This window comes from Lissotriton helveticus, chromosome 6 (genome assembly GCF_964261635.1).
Source record: "Lissotriton helveticus chromosome 6, aLisHel1.1, whole genome shotgun sequence".
Classification (NCBI taxonomy): Eukaryota; Metazoa; Chordata; class Amphibia; order Caudata; family Salamandridae; genus Lissotriton; species Lissotriton helveticus.
The window spans coordinates 1,346,737,984-1,346,753,960 of record NC_136067.1 but is presented as its reverse complement, the minus strand read 5'-3'; positions in this window follow the sequence as shown (position 1 = coordinate 1,346,753,960).

The window sequence follows — 15,977 nt, the reverse complement described above, 5'->3', positions numbered from 1 at the left end:
GCTCGCCAGCTGCCACCACCAAACATGTTTCTGGACCCCTAGGTCACGAGCCTGCTGCTCTCTGCAGTCTGAAGCAATTCACATCCTGGGACGAGGTGCCAAGCATCCTTTCCCCAGAAAGGGAAGGGTCCATGAAGGGAAAGTTTCAAAGGCCTGTGAGCTTCCCCAGGCCTTTGCTGCTTCCACCAACTGGCCCTCACCAGTTCTGACACCCACTTTGGGCTGGAGAATCGTCGGGAAAACCAAGTGAGGAAGGGAGGTTTGCCCACCTTTGCCAATCCCACCCTTCGGATGGGGAAGGCAAGGTGAAGTACAACTCTCAGTCACCGCCATCATGCAGATGGGGGAGCCAGCCTACCAGAGTGAGGCATATGCCCCCCTCCCACTGGAGGGTGGCATACTAGGGAGTGTACCTACCTCAAGGAAGGGACGCATTAGTCCCAACCTTTACGTTTTTTTTTTACTTTCTTTATTGGGTTTTCTCCAAATCGACAGTGTATATCCAAAACAACATGGTTACATTTCGTCCACCTCAGTCGAGGTGAAGAACAGCACTGTAAGAATATACATCAACAATAATAACTAAATTCGCCAGCGTTGAGAATCCCCTCCCCCCCCCTTGACCTTATCTTCGGTTAGTCTTCTCGCTAAATATTCCACACAGAAACCTACCCAACTGTAGGAAATCCCCCCTTCCCTTCCCAACCGCCCCCCTCCCTGCCCCCCCCCCCCCTCCACCAGGTCTATGTACCTCAAGGACCATGTATCTTGGTCAACATGCGGGATCACCCTGCGTCTCCCTCTCCTGTCCTGGGGCCCTCCCCTCTCCGGAGGACGGCTCCATTGCACTGTCTATAGAGACTTAGGAGGCCTGTTCCCCTATCTCTTGCATCATCGCTCCCCATGCCATTAACACCTCGGGCAGCTTGGGATCCCTCCTGGTGCTCCTTATATGCCCCTCCTCTGCCAGGGCCCATTCACATAAATCTGTCCTCCATTTTGCCAGTAGCGGTCCCTGCTGTGATAACCAGTGGATCGCAATACGCCTCTTGGCTATGACTAGACCCGGGACCAGGAACCGCCTGCTTAGCTTACGTTTCGGGTCCCTAGAAATCAAGCCCAGTAAACAAGCGCGTGGATCTAATTCTATAGTCCATCCCGTAACTCGGGTCAGATCCCCAATACATCTGGATCATTGGGCACGTCCGTACCATATGCAGAAAATCTGCCGGGTCATAGCGACACCTGAGGCAGTGAGGGTCCCTGGAGCCATCAATGGCGTGCAGCCTCCTGGGCGAGAGGTACATCATATGTATTATGCTGTACTAGATTTGCTTAAAGCGATTGCTCACCGCCACCTTCCACACACTCCCGTGTATTTTTTCCCAGTCTTGAGTCGTGACCTCCTGTGGACACACCTGCTGCTATTTATCTTCTATGGTTAGAGGGCTGTTCTTTTTGTCATCCCTCAATGCTCTATAGAGGTGAGTAACACACTTTCTCCCTCCCGCCATAGCAATCATGGTGACCAGGGTGTGGGTGTGCCCGGGGCGTCTGGAAATGTGGGCCACAATTGCCGTGCCGTTACCGCCAGTTTAGCAGACTGCAGAAACTGCCCTGTTCCCAACTCGAAGGTGACCACTGCCTCCTGATAAGTGATACATTTATCATCCGGGTAGAGATCCGACAACATTAGGCATCCCCCCGCTTTCCAGGCCTCTACTGACATCACCTGGTCAATCCGAGCAAAGGGCGGCATCATCCAGAAGTCCGCCTCCGGGGCAAAGGGTCTATCCCGAATTATTCTCCGGACCACTCGTTCCAAATTGCAGCTCCAAGCCGCACCAAAGGGGGACTGCGCTATGTGAGCCCGCCAAAACAACACCCCGAGCTGCCGGTCTCCGTACATACCTGCCAACAAGGACCTCTCCCAGGAGGAGTCCGCGTCCAGCCAGGCAATGGCATGTTGCAATTACGATGCAAAATAATAAAGTTCCAAGTCTGGGATCCCAACCTTTACTTACTTGTAACATCCCTAAATCTAATATTTAGGGGTTACCCTGAACCTTGCCTCCTCAGACAAGAATCAACAAGAAGAAGAGAAGAAGAAGGACCGAAGAACCCGGAGGACGCCCACTGACTTGGATCCAGCCCTACCGGCCTGTCCCCACCTCGAACCTGCTCCAGCGAAATCCTAGGGTATCCTGCAGCCAGCAACCTCAAGAACCCAGAGGACCTGCCCTGCCTTCCAAGTCAAAGACTTTGTTTGCCATGAGCACCGGATTTACTCACCAACAGACTCTGGCCCCAGCCAAAACGGTGAGTCTGCACCACTCTGCAACCTACGCCTACGGCCTGAGTGGCCCTACACCACGAGAAAGTCTCCCCGGAGATCCTGACCTGAAATCTGGTGATCTCTGACCTGCCTTGAATATCCAAGGGAAGCCTGCAGCCTTCTATCTGAAGGCTCCCCCCGACTGCGACCGGAGCTGGTAAGAAAACCTGATGCCTAAAGACACCCCTGCACCCTACGCCCCATGGCTTTGGGTGGTCCAACCGATGGTGCCCCAGCATCCCTAGGCATCCCAACTTACTTCTCCAACCGGTGGTCACCTCCAGAAGATCTTCGGCCCGAGCCTGCAGTCTTTGTTGCAACCAGAAAATCACCATTGAAAACAACAGGGCACCCGATGCCAAACCAGCACCCTGCACCCAGCCAGCCCTTCGCCGGTGCGGGTGTACTTTGGGTTCTAACTCGGATCCCTCCTTGCCCTGAGCCTAACACCAGGAGCTTTGCTCCCACAACCTTGTGGCTTGCTCGTGAGCAGCCACCAACTGGAGACCCCTAACCCCCATTGGATAACATTGGGCCTCAGCACTCTGCACCCCACCGACCTGATGCCGCTGAGCGTGCTTTGAGAGTGCATCCTTGACCCTGGGGGAACCCTGGTTCAAACCCTGGAATACCAACTCCCAGAACCAATCACTTACCTGTTAACCGATAACCACATTCTCTCCATAGGAATACATTGACTGTTTTTCCTTGAAAATTGTTCTAAATGTGGAGTTGGTTTTGTATGAAAACTTAAAAAACTGCAAATAACTAAAAAGTGCTTTACTTACCTCTTCTCCAGGTAATGTCCCAGTGTGATATCTAGGCATAGTACACTGAGTAGAAAAAGTAATCCATAAAATAATGTCAAAAGTGATCTATCAGTAATTTCCACAATATTGAAAAGATTTACTAACCTGTAACAAAGACCTTTTCATTCAGCTTGCTTGTATTGTTCAACCTGCCTTGAAAAGTACCATTTACATTTACCTGTACCACGCTTGCTTGGTTCTAGAAAATAAATATAACTAAATAATATTTTTATACAAACAAATTGGTCTGAGTTAGGTCTTTGAGTGTGTGACATCATTTGCTGCCTGAGTGTGTACAACAGATGCTTAACACTATCCTCTGATAAAGCCTTACTGCTCTCCCACACTACCCACACTACCACAAATAGAGAGTAAGGTACTATCTACTGTTACCTCTGCCTACCTTTGGGGTTGCACTGGACTCTGTGCACACTATACCTCATTTTGGTATAGTAGATACAGAGCCAGTTTCCTACAGACTCCAGTTGGAATCCTTCTATGATATGTAGATGGAGAGCATCTTCTGTCGTGGAAGTATCAAAAGCACAGTAAAGCGCCAGTCATTTGAGGCGTTTAATGACCCCCGATGGATTCATTCCTCTTGCGAGGCCAGATTGAAGATGTATCTTTCATAGTCTGGTTCTTTATGTGAAGGAACTTTTTGTTCAGCACCTCACGCACCGCCTGTTAGAACGGTGTTGAGTCTTCAGACAGTTCTTTGATGATTTGTTCACCATCTTTGCCCACTAGAATGTGCAACACAATGAGTCGTTGCTCTGGGTCAGTGACTTGTGACCCTTTCATTAACTACTCAAAATCATCTAGCCATCCCTGCCAACAGAGACCCCTTTTGCTGCCAGATGTGAGAGCCAATGGCTCTGGGGGATGCCTAAAAGACACCTTAAAAATGATTGGCCTTTGTGAGGTGCACTGTGTAGGTTCGGGAGACATTAACATGTCACAGGCCGTGCGAGTGGTTGTACTTGTGTACTTTGAACCTGAAGACCTGAATTAAAGGTGTTTGCGTTTATTTGCAGAGTTTCTTTAGTACGGTTTGATTTGCACTCAAAGGCCAGTGTAAATGCTTTTAGCATTAAATTGCAGGGTTTCTTGTAGATGATGCTCTTAAATGTGAAATAGGAGGGGTCGCTCGACCTTGCCAAAGCCACACCTACTGCTACAGGTGAAGATTGCAATTGCGCCTGAGTTCAAGGGGGCACCAAGATTTCCTCAATGCTTATTGGGAGAGCCGCCTTACTTCAAGATGGCCGCTAAGAGGAACTGTAGTCTCATGAGATCTTGTCCACAGTGTCAGTGGTGCTGGAGACCTGAGAATGAAAAATGTCCTAGCTAACGAGAAAGAAAATTACAAACTTATTAAGAACAAGGAGGTGAGGATTATGCATTTCTTTCTTCACTTTATTAATTTAGCAACCCTTCAAGAACATATTAAGAAAAAAACACAAAGACTACATTTCCCATGAACCATTGAGGATGAGTCTCCATAACAACCATAGTCCAATCATAATCCAGTCTGATGTATATAAATGTGTTCCTCTTCTTGACTGGAGGAAGTTAACCTTGAATACCTGTCCTATTAAAATTTCCTGATCATTACCTACAAAAGAGATGTAACCGCGTTATCCAATCCTTTATACCATTTTATAGGAGTCTTTGTCACAATTATGATTCCAGAACATTCTTTTACATCATGAGAGAAACATCTGAACCAACTCAATAGACAGCCATTTGCATATAGAAATGAATTGTTTACTTACTATTAACGAGGTAGCATAGGGGCGGGTAGGAGATCATTCCATGATGCCCCAAGGTGGGATAATCGTTGCCTCCTTATCCCTAATAGAATTGAAACGTTCCTTCTCGTTAGCTAGGAAATGTTTAATTCTGTGTTAGGGCCGGAGGCAGGACTATGCATGTTCAAAGCTTACTTACCACCAGAGCTGTGGCCTCCATTTAAAACTTCTTAAAGGTCGACTTGGATGACCAGTCAGCTGTTCTTATGATATCCTCTAGTCTGTGACCTACCTGTATGGCTATAGACGCCATGCCCCCTCTTGTGGAATGAGACCCAAATTTGTTTGCATCCACACTGGCTTCCGCCATGACCGACCTTACCCACCTGGTAATGGAATGTGATGATAACGCCTTAAATAGTTTCTGCATGGCAATTAGAAGTTGCCTCTCACCTGCTGGTCTGATATTTGCTTTCATCTCTTCGTATGCCTTAATGCATCTGACCACACATAGGAATTTCCAAAAAAGAAGGATACAATACCGACCTGGAAATAGTCTTAGTTCTCCTAGATATGGTAAACGTGACCCCTTCTAATGTGAAAACTCTAGAGGAAATATCGAAAGCCCTTACATCTGACACTCTCGTACAAGAAATGAGACATAGTAAGATGGCCAGTTATGTAGACCGTTCCTTTTGTGAAAAGTACTGGTTATCTTGACAACTCTTAAGACCATATTAAAGTCCCACAGGCCAGAGTATCTGGGCTCCGGTGATCTAGAAAGTATAATACCCTTAAATAGTTTACAGGCCCATGGCTGTTCCCCAGCCTGCCTGCTGTCAATGGTACTTTGTCCAGCTAGGATGGCTCACTTAAAGGAATTGACCGTACAGTAAGCCAGCCCTGAGTGTGCCATTCCGCCCAAAAAAGTAATATGTGAGTAACTTCTGCCCTCAAGGGATCCAGATGTTTGGTCAAAAAACAACAATGCCATTGTCTCCAAGCCGAGCGATATCTCTTGATGGTGCCTGCACCCCAAGCCTGCTGAATAAAGTTTGCAGTGTCCGCTGAAAGGTGGTTGTCTTTCCAGCTTCCCCGCAAATCCTCCATGCCACGAGGAAGAGGTGTCCCTGTAGAACAAGTAGATGCAGACAACCCTACTGGTCATGCAGTATCGAAGGGAATGATAGCAGTTTTATCGGGAAATCCCATGACACTTCCATCAGCGTTGGGAGCCATGCCTACGACTTCTAGATTGCATCACCAACACTAGTGATGCGGTTTGTCGTTTGACTCTGGGAATCATCATAAATGGTAGAAAGGCATACAGATGACCTTCGACCAGTCCTGGAGGAAGGCATATCCTGCTACCGCTACTGCTTCTGGATCTGGTATCCAGCTCAAGTATTGTGTTAACTGATGGTTCAATCGAGTAGCAAAACGGTCCAAGTCACAAGGACCCCATCTGTCCATCATGGCCAGGAAAGTTGGGTGATCCAGTTGCCAGTCACTGCTGTCTGTGAAGTTCCTGGAATTTCAGTCTGCCACCATTTTCTGGATCCCTGGAATACTCTGCTGTCACTGAAATCTGCTTCTGGGGCAGTAGTGTCAGAAGTACTTTGACAAATCCGACAGGTTCTTTAGAGCAGGTGCCACCAAACCGATTAATGTATTGGCCTGCTGAGATGCTGTCCATCCACAACAGGATACTCTGTCTCTGGTGAGGAACTTGACCGCAAAGGATCGGTCCAGGAGTTTCAGGTAGTTGATGTGTAATTACAGTTCCTCCTCCGACCATCTGCCTCCTAATGACACATCTCCGCATCTGGCTCCCCAGCCCAGACGGCTGGTCTCCGATTCTATGACGATGACAGTCGTCGTCCCAAAATTCGCTCTCCCGTTCCAGGCATCCATGGAATTCCGTCCTGACTTTGTCAAGATAATTTCCGAGTAGGTTAGTCCCCTCCGTAGGTGTGTCGCCTTCAGTCTTTATAAGGCTCTGTAGTGCAGCGACCCCAGTAAAATGGCTTGTATTAATAACGAGAAGGGTGCAACTAGATAGGCCAGCTGCTGAAGGGAGATTCTGTCTCATATCAGGACGGTTCTGAGTTCCTTCCAAATTTGGGAGACCTTCGAAGGTGGGAGGCTCAGGGAAGCTGTGACTAAATCAATATGAAAAACGAGGAAGGTCATCTGTTGGGTGGTAATTAGTTCGGACTACTGCTCGTTTGACAACAAACCCTAGGTCCTGGAATAGCGCAATAGTCATGTTCAGATTGTGTCTGAGTTGCACTTGAGACTGGTCCATGAGGAGGATGTTGTCCAGACAGATGATTCTCCCTACCCCCTCATGCGTTTGGAGGGCTCAAGGGTTCTCTTTGATTCGTCCCCAAATGTGAGCATAATGTACAAATCTTACCGCCTAGGTTTTGAGGAGGAAGAAAGGATATTGCTTACCAGAATTTCCTTTTGGCGCATTTGCGCCTCCTCTGCCAACTCGGTTGCCCTTTCCTCTACTAGAACTGCTGATGAGATAGAAGGTTCCCTGCCGACTGTGATCCCAGCCGTTTTTCCTCTTGAACTGGCCTCTGTAGGGGCCCTGTTGGTACGACCTGCCCGAGGTGCGGCCCCTGCCTCGTTTGGCCCCTACAAAACCATTCCCAGAAAATATATTTTTATGGAGGACTGCGCCTTGTCAAGGGCAGAGAAGATTGCCACAAATGTACTTAGCTCTTTGACAAAAGGCTACCCGAACAGATTGCACTGAATAATGACCCCGGCTTCAGAGGATGCGAGCTCCCCAAGTTTGGGGTCTATCTCGATAAAGAGTGACCTTCTTTCCGCCACAAGCACGCTATTTGCATTGCCTAGCAGGCAGAAAGCCCTCTGTGCCCAACCAGCCACTATCTCTGTGGACATGGGAACCCCTGACTGATTAAATTGCTCAGCCATCTGAATGACCTGTGTGAGGGGTCCAATTACATCTAGAAGTTTATCTTGGCATGCTCTTTAAAAATGATCCATGCCCTTCTTTGAGTCCCCTGTGTATTTGCCAAAGAAGGTACAAAACTTGGCATTGATGTCTGGAATGGCCGCTGCATTCCCTTTTAATGAGGGTCTGGGACACTCTGCCCTAAGTCCCGCTCTGACTTCCTTCTCCAGAGGCTGGCAGATTTTAATGGCTACATATTCCGCCACTTTTTGATCTGGGGTCCACACAGACAACTGTGGAATGGTAAATATCAGACGGATTAATCATATTTCTGAGTGTCCGCCGGCCCCGTCTGGGAAATCAGAGGAACTGGATCCTGGGTGCCATGGTATGCCCAAGTCTTTATTCTCGTTGGAGATGTCCTCCTCCAACTTCCCCTCCCCCTTCTATAGGGAATGCCACAATCGAGGTCAAGATTTGGGGTGACCTTGTCGCTGCTCACCTCCAGGTTCAACTTCCTCCCGGTAGAGTACATGTTTAAGTGTGCGCAAATTTTTATGGAACGTTTCTCCAAGCTATTCAAAACCTTCCAGATCCCCTGCATCACGCTTAGAGGCTGTTTTTTCCCTGCCGCACTACCATACCAGTTACTATTTAACATTGGCCAAAACCCTGAGGCTGACAGAATCCGCTTTGCAATGGGAATAGCGGGGATTTCCAATTGGATGACCAACAACTGCTTGCAGTTGAACCCGAGCAAGACTGAGGTTATGCTTCTACTGAAAGCCTCAGCAATCTGGAACAGTGATTGGTGGCCGTCACAACTGGGCTCAGCCCCTATGCCTAAACTATGTGTTAACAATCTGGGCATTAAACTAAATCAGTCTTTGTCCATGCAAGATCATGTGGCTTCAGTGTCAGGCGCTTGCTATTACAGGCTCAGATTACTGCGAAAAATCTTGCCGTTCATTCCCATGGAACATCGTAGAACAGTTACTCAAGCCCTAGTCATGAGTCGCTTGGACTATGGGAATGCATTACTAGCAGAAGTGGGAGTTACATCTCTGAAGAAACTACAGGTCATCCAGAACACGGCTGCCAGGCTGGTCTTGAATATGCCACCCGGGGCCTCCTCGCAATCATTGCTGAGAAAGTTACACTGGCTGCCGATGAAACAGAGATCCTTCTTCAAAATATGCTCTTACCTATTGTGCGTTCCAAGGGCAGGGGCCAGTGTACCTCCAGAATAAATTGGGAAAATATGTCCCATCTCGTCTTCTGAGGTCCGGCTCCCAGCAGCTATTACTGGTACCACGTATTAGACTCTATAGATTTGGGGGCAGGGCTTTTTCATATCTTGCACCCAAATATTGGAACAGCCTTCCATTATCCTTGTTTGAAATTCCCTTCTACCCTGTTTTTGTACTTCTGCAGGGAGGGGTTGGGGAGCCCATTTTTCTTCTGCCTCTTAAAAAGAGGAATATTCATGATCCCTAAATGAATCCATATTCTTTGAAGGTGTGAGCACAAACACTATAAAATTACGCCCGAGCACTACTCTAGGCGACCACTGCGCCTCGGCCTGGTCACCCCCACGCTCCCAGGACCTCCTGCTCCTGCCTCCTGCCTTCTGCTGCTGTGCCTGCCTGCCTTCTCCATCAGCGAGCGACCCAGCCGCCGCAGGGCCGTCCGCCAAGCCCGCACTCGCTTTCCCGCCGCTGCCTGCCTGCGGCCCCACCCCCCGCCAGCCGATTGGATCCCACGCTCCCGCCTCCCAGCTGACCCGCCCTCCCGGCTCCCTTCTTATGACGCCCCCAGAGCGACCGCGCAGCGGACGCGCGCAGCGGGAGCGCCGATTGAGCTCCGAAGGTGCGCCAAAGGTAAGCCCGTCTGCGCCCGTCCGCGCCTGGCCTGCGCCCACCGCACGGACCCCTGGATCCCGCAGTCACCAGCCCTCCCGCCGGACCTACGCCACCACCGACCTCCACGCACTCAACGCCGGCAGACTCCCGGGCTGCTACCGAGCCACCCCGAGACGCACCCACGGACCCTTCTGCTGCAACTCCTGCAAGTTCACCTGCATCCGGACCTGCACCACTCCAGCAGTGCCCAAGACCTCGACGAGCAACAGCAGCAGCCACCTGAAGTGCATCCTGCTCAACACCCGCTCAGTCCACAGACACGCCGTCGAGCTCTGGAACCTGCTCGACACCACAGCCCCAGACGTCGCCTTCCTCACGGAAACCTGGATGAACGCCTCCTCAGCGCCCGACATCGCCATCGCCATCCCGGACGGCTACAAGATCATCCGGAGGGACCGTGTCAACCAGACAGGAGGAGGCATCGCCATCATCCACAGGAACTCCATCCGCATCACGACCAACACCGACGACACCCTCGCACCCGCCGAGCACCTGCACTTCCAGATCCACATCAACCCCAAGACCACCCTCAGAGGCACCCTCATCTACAGACCCCCCGGGACCGCGCACACAATTCAGCGAGGACATCGCTGACGTCGTCAGCCCGCACGCCCTCCTCTCCGCTGACTACATCCTCCTCAGGGACCTCAACTTCCACCTGGAGAACAACAACGACCGCAACACCACCACCCTGCTGGACAACCTCGCCAACCTCGGACTCAAGAAACTGGTGACCACCCCCACCCACTACGCCGGACACACACTCGACCCCGTCTTCTCATCCAGCAAGGACATCGCCTTCAGCCACGCCACCGGACTCCACTGGACGGACCACAGCTGCGTCCACTTCAGCTTCAAAAGGACCACAATCCACCACCAACAGCAAAAGGTTGCACGCAGAAGCTGGAACAAGATCACAGCCGACCAGCTCGCAACTTCCCTGAGCAAGAACCCACCCACCAGCACAACGAACCCCAGCCAAGCGGCCACCAACCTCACGAAGTGGATCAGCGACTGCGCAGACGACCTTGCCCCTCTGAGGACCCCGCCTAGCAGACCCGGCAGCAAGAAAGCCCCATGGTTCACCGACGAACTCAAGAACTCGAAGAAGAACTGCAGAGCCCTTGAGAAAGCCTGGCGCAGAGACCCAACACCGGACAACATGACTGCCCTCAAGCTCGCCACCCGAAAACACCACCAACTGATCCACACCACCAAGAAAACTGCATTCAAGGAACGACTGGACAACAACGCACACAACAGCAAGGAACTCTTCCACATCGTCAAAGAGCTCTCCAACCCCAATGCCGGAAACAACGACATCACCCCTTCGCAGGACCTCTGCAACTCCCTCGCCTCCAACTTCCAAAACAAGATCGCGAACATACACAACAGCTTCAGCACTCAACCGACGCACGCCACGACCGACCGACACACCGCCCCCCACCACCACCCTCCGCGCCTGGACCCCGATCAGCACCGAAGACACCGTCCGCACGATGAACTCCATCCACTCCGGATCTCCGACCGACCCTTGCCCTCACCACGTCTTCAACAAGGCCGACGCTGTCATCGCACCCCACCTGCGGGACATCATCAACACCTCCTTCAACACCGCCACCTTCCCGGAGAACTGGAAGCACGCCGAACTCAGCGTCCTACTAAAGAAGCCATCAGCCGACCCCTCCGACCTCAAGAACTACCGACCCATCTCGCTGCTCCCGTTCCCCGCTAAAGTCATCGAGAAGACCGTCAACAAGCAGCTGGCCGCCTTCCTCGAGACAAACGGATCCCTCGACCCCTCGCAGTCTGGCTTCCGGGCCAACCACAGCACCGAGACCGCCCTGATCACAGCCACCGATGACATCCGAGCTCTGCTCGACAACGGAGAAACAGCGGCCCTCATCCTCCTAGACCTCTCCGCGGCCTTCGACACTGTCTGCCACCGTACCCTAGTACAGCGCCTCAGCAACGTCGGAATCCAGGAGAAGGCACTGGAGTGGACCATCTCCTTCCTCTCCGGAAGGACACAGAGAGTCCGCCTCCCCCCGTTCAGATCAGAAGCCACCGAAGTCATCTGCGGCGTTCCTCAAGGCTCCTCGCTCAGCCCAACCCTCTTCAACGTCTACATGAGTCCCCTCGCAGCCATCGCACGCCAGCACAACCTCAACATCATCTCCTACGCCGACGACACCCAGCTGATCCTCTCCCTCACCAACGACCCCGCCACCGCCAGAGCCAACCTACACGAAGGGATGAAAGAGGTAGCCGAATGGATGAAGAACAGCCGCCTGAAACTGAACTCGGACAAGACGGAAGTCCTCATCCTGGAATCCTCACCCTCCGCCTGGGACGACTCCTGGTGGCCCCCCGCCCTAGGCAGCGCACCCAAACCAACAGACCACGCACGCAACCTGGGCTTCATCCTGGACTCCTCCCTCTCCATGACCAGACAAGTCAACGCCCTCTCCTTGTCGTGCTTCAACATCCTATGCATGCTACGCAAGATCTTCCGGTGGATCCCCACCGAGACTAGGAAGACGGTCACCCAGGCCCTCGTCACCAGCCGACTGGACTACGGCGACTCCCTCTACACCGGAACCACCGCCAAACTCCAGAAGAGACTTCAGCGGATCCAGAACGCCTCAGCAAGACCCATCCTGGACATCCCCCGTCGCAACCACATCTCCGGACACCTGAGAGACCTGCACTGGCTCCCGGTCAACAAGAGAATCACCTTCCATCTCCTCACCCACGCACACAAAGCCCTGCACAACCAAGGCCCAGGATACCTCAACAGCCGCCTCAATTTCTACGCTCCCAAACGCCAGCTTCGATCGACCGGCCACGCCCTCGCCGCCGTCCCCCGCATCCGAAGAGCCACCACAGGGGGAAGGTCCTTCTCCTACCTCGCCGCCAAGACCTGGAACTCCCTCCCGACTCACCTCCGCCGGACCCAGGACCACCTCGCCTTCAGGAGGCAGCTCAAGACCTGGCTGTTCGAGCAGTAGCGGACCCCCCCTCCCCAAGCGCCTTGAGACCCTCCGGGTGAGTAGCGCGCTATACAAATGCTTGATTTGATTAGACAGCTCCCTCGCAAGTTCTCTATTGCCATGTAAAAAGGCTGCAATACAGTAAATTTGCTACAAGGTGGTGTTGTACCCCTCCGGCTACACATGTGGAAACACCCGCAACGGGTTGTCAAACTGCGAGGGTTGGTCGGGAAAAGCCTGAGGAAATCCCTACAGCGATATCCACAGGGGTTTACCCAAGCGTGTGTGTACTCACCTGGCAGCAACGCACCTGGCAGCAGTGAATTCAGTACGAAACAGCACCCCTTTAGGCCCAGCGAGGGATCGAGGAGCGCACTCAGGCAAATGCCTACCTTGCGTGAAGGGAATAACAAATACCCAGCGATAACAGTGGGGAAAAGATGTGGCCTAATGGCTAGGGCAATCGACTTCAAATCTGGGGAACCGGGTTCAAGTCTCATGAGAAAAACACTCAACATCCTGTGATTCTGGGCAAATCACTTAATCTTTCCATGCCTAAACAAAAAAATATGAATGTGTCCTTATGTGATGCAACTGGTGCGCAAGTAAAGCTCTCTGATACCTTCGGGTCAAGTTCGCACTATATAAAACACCGGGAAAAAAAAGCTATAAGCAAACAAAGCAATTATCACTCAATGTCAAAATAGAATAGTAATTAAAGAAAAGGCACTGACTTAACTGATAAGCAGTGAAAAAAGAGGAACAGGAAGGGATGTTACACATTTATATATATCGGACTGGATCATGATTGGACAATGGTTGTTATGGGGACTCATCTTTTAAAGACCAAGATGGCCGCCTGGTGAGGCGCTCCGACCGGGGGCTCCCAGCCAGACATTGCCTTTATGGCTAAAATATCTGGATTCCCACCTCCTCCCGGGATAAACCTACTCAACTGGGTTTATGTCCTCAACTGCGGTCCTCGTTGCTCCATTACTGCGCTTGTGAGCCTGAGATTCTCGTCAGAATTTGAGCTTGAGGCTTTCTCCCACGCAGTTCCAGAGCCAGCATGGCCGATGTCCGGTGGAGCTGCTCTGTTCAGCTACAGGGGAGTCTGGCCCAGGTATCTCGCTGCGGCCGACACCTACCCAGCCGGGCATCGGGCATAGCTCCCCTCTTAACTCCGCTGATCGTCTTCGTCTGCCCCCGCCTTCTCCTCTTCATTTCCTGGTTAACAATGTTCGACGGAACCCTTTGCTACCTAGCCGATGCCTCTTTGATCTCTCCGGGAGGCTGCTGAAGAGCCGGGCGAAGGCTTCCCCTCCTTTCTCTGAATCCGATTGCCGCTGCCCTTCCCTACAACCAGCCCACCTGCTTTGCCTCCTCGCAGGACATCTGGACTGATTTGGGGGCTTGGAGGAGGTGAGAGGTCCCGGCGCCGCTCTCCGCAGCTGTCTGAACCCATTGTTCCTCGACCGTGTCGGATAGGCACCCCCAGTTTTTTCTAACTTTTCTGCCTGCTTCGCCTCCTCGCTAGACATCGGTGATGATTTGGAGACGTAGCGGAGGTTTGAAGTCTGCACCGCTCTCCGTGGCTATCTGAGCCCATCTTTCTGTGACCTTGTCGGAGAGACGCCCCCTCCCGCTTTCTTTGGACTTTGCTGCCTCCCGTTCTGCGGCCTGCTGCCTTGGCGCCTGTGGTCCTTCTTCCCTAACCCATGGACACCAAATTGGACAACACTGCCTCCACTGCCCTGAGCCTTTGCTCATTGATGGTGTGGCTGTGACTTTGGGGCCGAGTGCCTTCCTCCCTCCTGACTCTCTGGCTCCTTTCCCCCTCTGGTTGCTCTCTGCTAAATTTGCTCTTGGTGTTTTTGGTAAAAAAATCCCTTTGACTTTCTGACTTGACACTTGTGTGCTTCCTGCCATTTTGTGACTTGCTTATTTCACTCCCTTGTACCTGATCCGCCACCTTAGCGATCTCTGACCTCTTCCTCTGACCCGGCCGGGCGACCTTTCTATCGTCTCTTCTGTGCCTCTGACCTACTCCTCGCTGTCGATATTGTTATTATCTCTGGTTCCCTCTTTCGTTTTGTTTCACTCTCACTTTCCTGTCCTTATCTGCCTTCCTTTCACTTTCTTTCTGCCCCCCTCCTCCTTCCCCTGCCCCTTAGATTGTTCTTGTCTCCTATTTTCTGCTGCTTTTACTGTTATCCCACTGCTTTTCGTTGCCTCACCTAGCGGTCTTAGTTTGCCATCCTTGAGTATTCTCATGTCCTTAACCCCTGTTTTTAATGTGTAACTTTGTGTAATTTATTGTACTTCTGTAGATACTCTTGTAACGTTCTCTGATACATCCGGGTCTAGCTAGCGCTATATAAAACGCATAACAAATAAAATAATAAATAAATAATCCCCTATGGTTCATGGGATATGTAGTCTTTTTTTTTTTTAAGTATGTCCTTTAAAGGCTGCTGATCTAATAAAGTGAAAAAAGAAATGCATAATCCTTGCCTCAGGTCCTGACATAGAATTTGTGGCTGATTGTAATGCGCCTCTTACCGCAGGTAAGAACTGAAGTGAGTTTTGATACAGCGGGGCTAGGGTGGGCTCCTGGCGGCACGCTTGCACTGATCGATGCTCTTTCCAACAACCAGGGCGAGTTCCCGATGTCGCATTGCAAGTAGATGTGCGACCAGGGTGAGTTCCCGATGTCACGCTGACATTACCGAAGAATCCTTTATTCTGGTGTTGAGTACTAACGCCACCCTTGCCACCAGTTTCCTGTTGTGTTGGTGCATGCAAATAATGATTACACGTTGTTGCATTTGTTATTCAAATAATGGAGAGCACAGGTATCTGCACCTGCTCTCCAGCCTGCTACCCCTTAACGAACTCCCCCATATCCAGGTCTCCCTTTTGACTCCCCCTACCAGGATTCTTTATTCCACCAGGGTTCAAGAGTCCCCGCACTGATCCAGTTGCAGTATAAACCTCGTTCCTCGTCCCAATTGAAACAAAATCGAAGCTGTCTAAGAATGACATCCCTTTATGGCACCTAGTAAGGATAGGTGAGGGTTTGCATGTTCGGCACTCCGGATTTGGTCCTGTCTTGGTAGTGGCAGACCCCACAATGATTACGAGGAGGGCGATGGGCGTAGAAGTAATGCCTCAGAATTAAAAATTTGCAAACATTCGTGACAAGAATTTTCAATTCTATTAAGGACTAGGA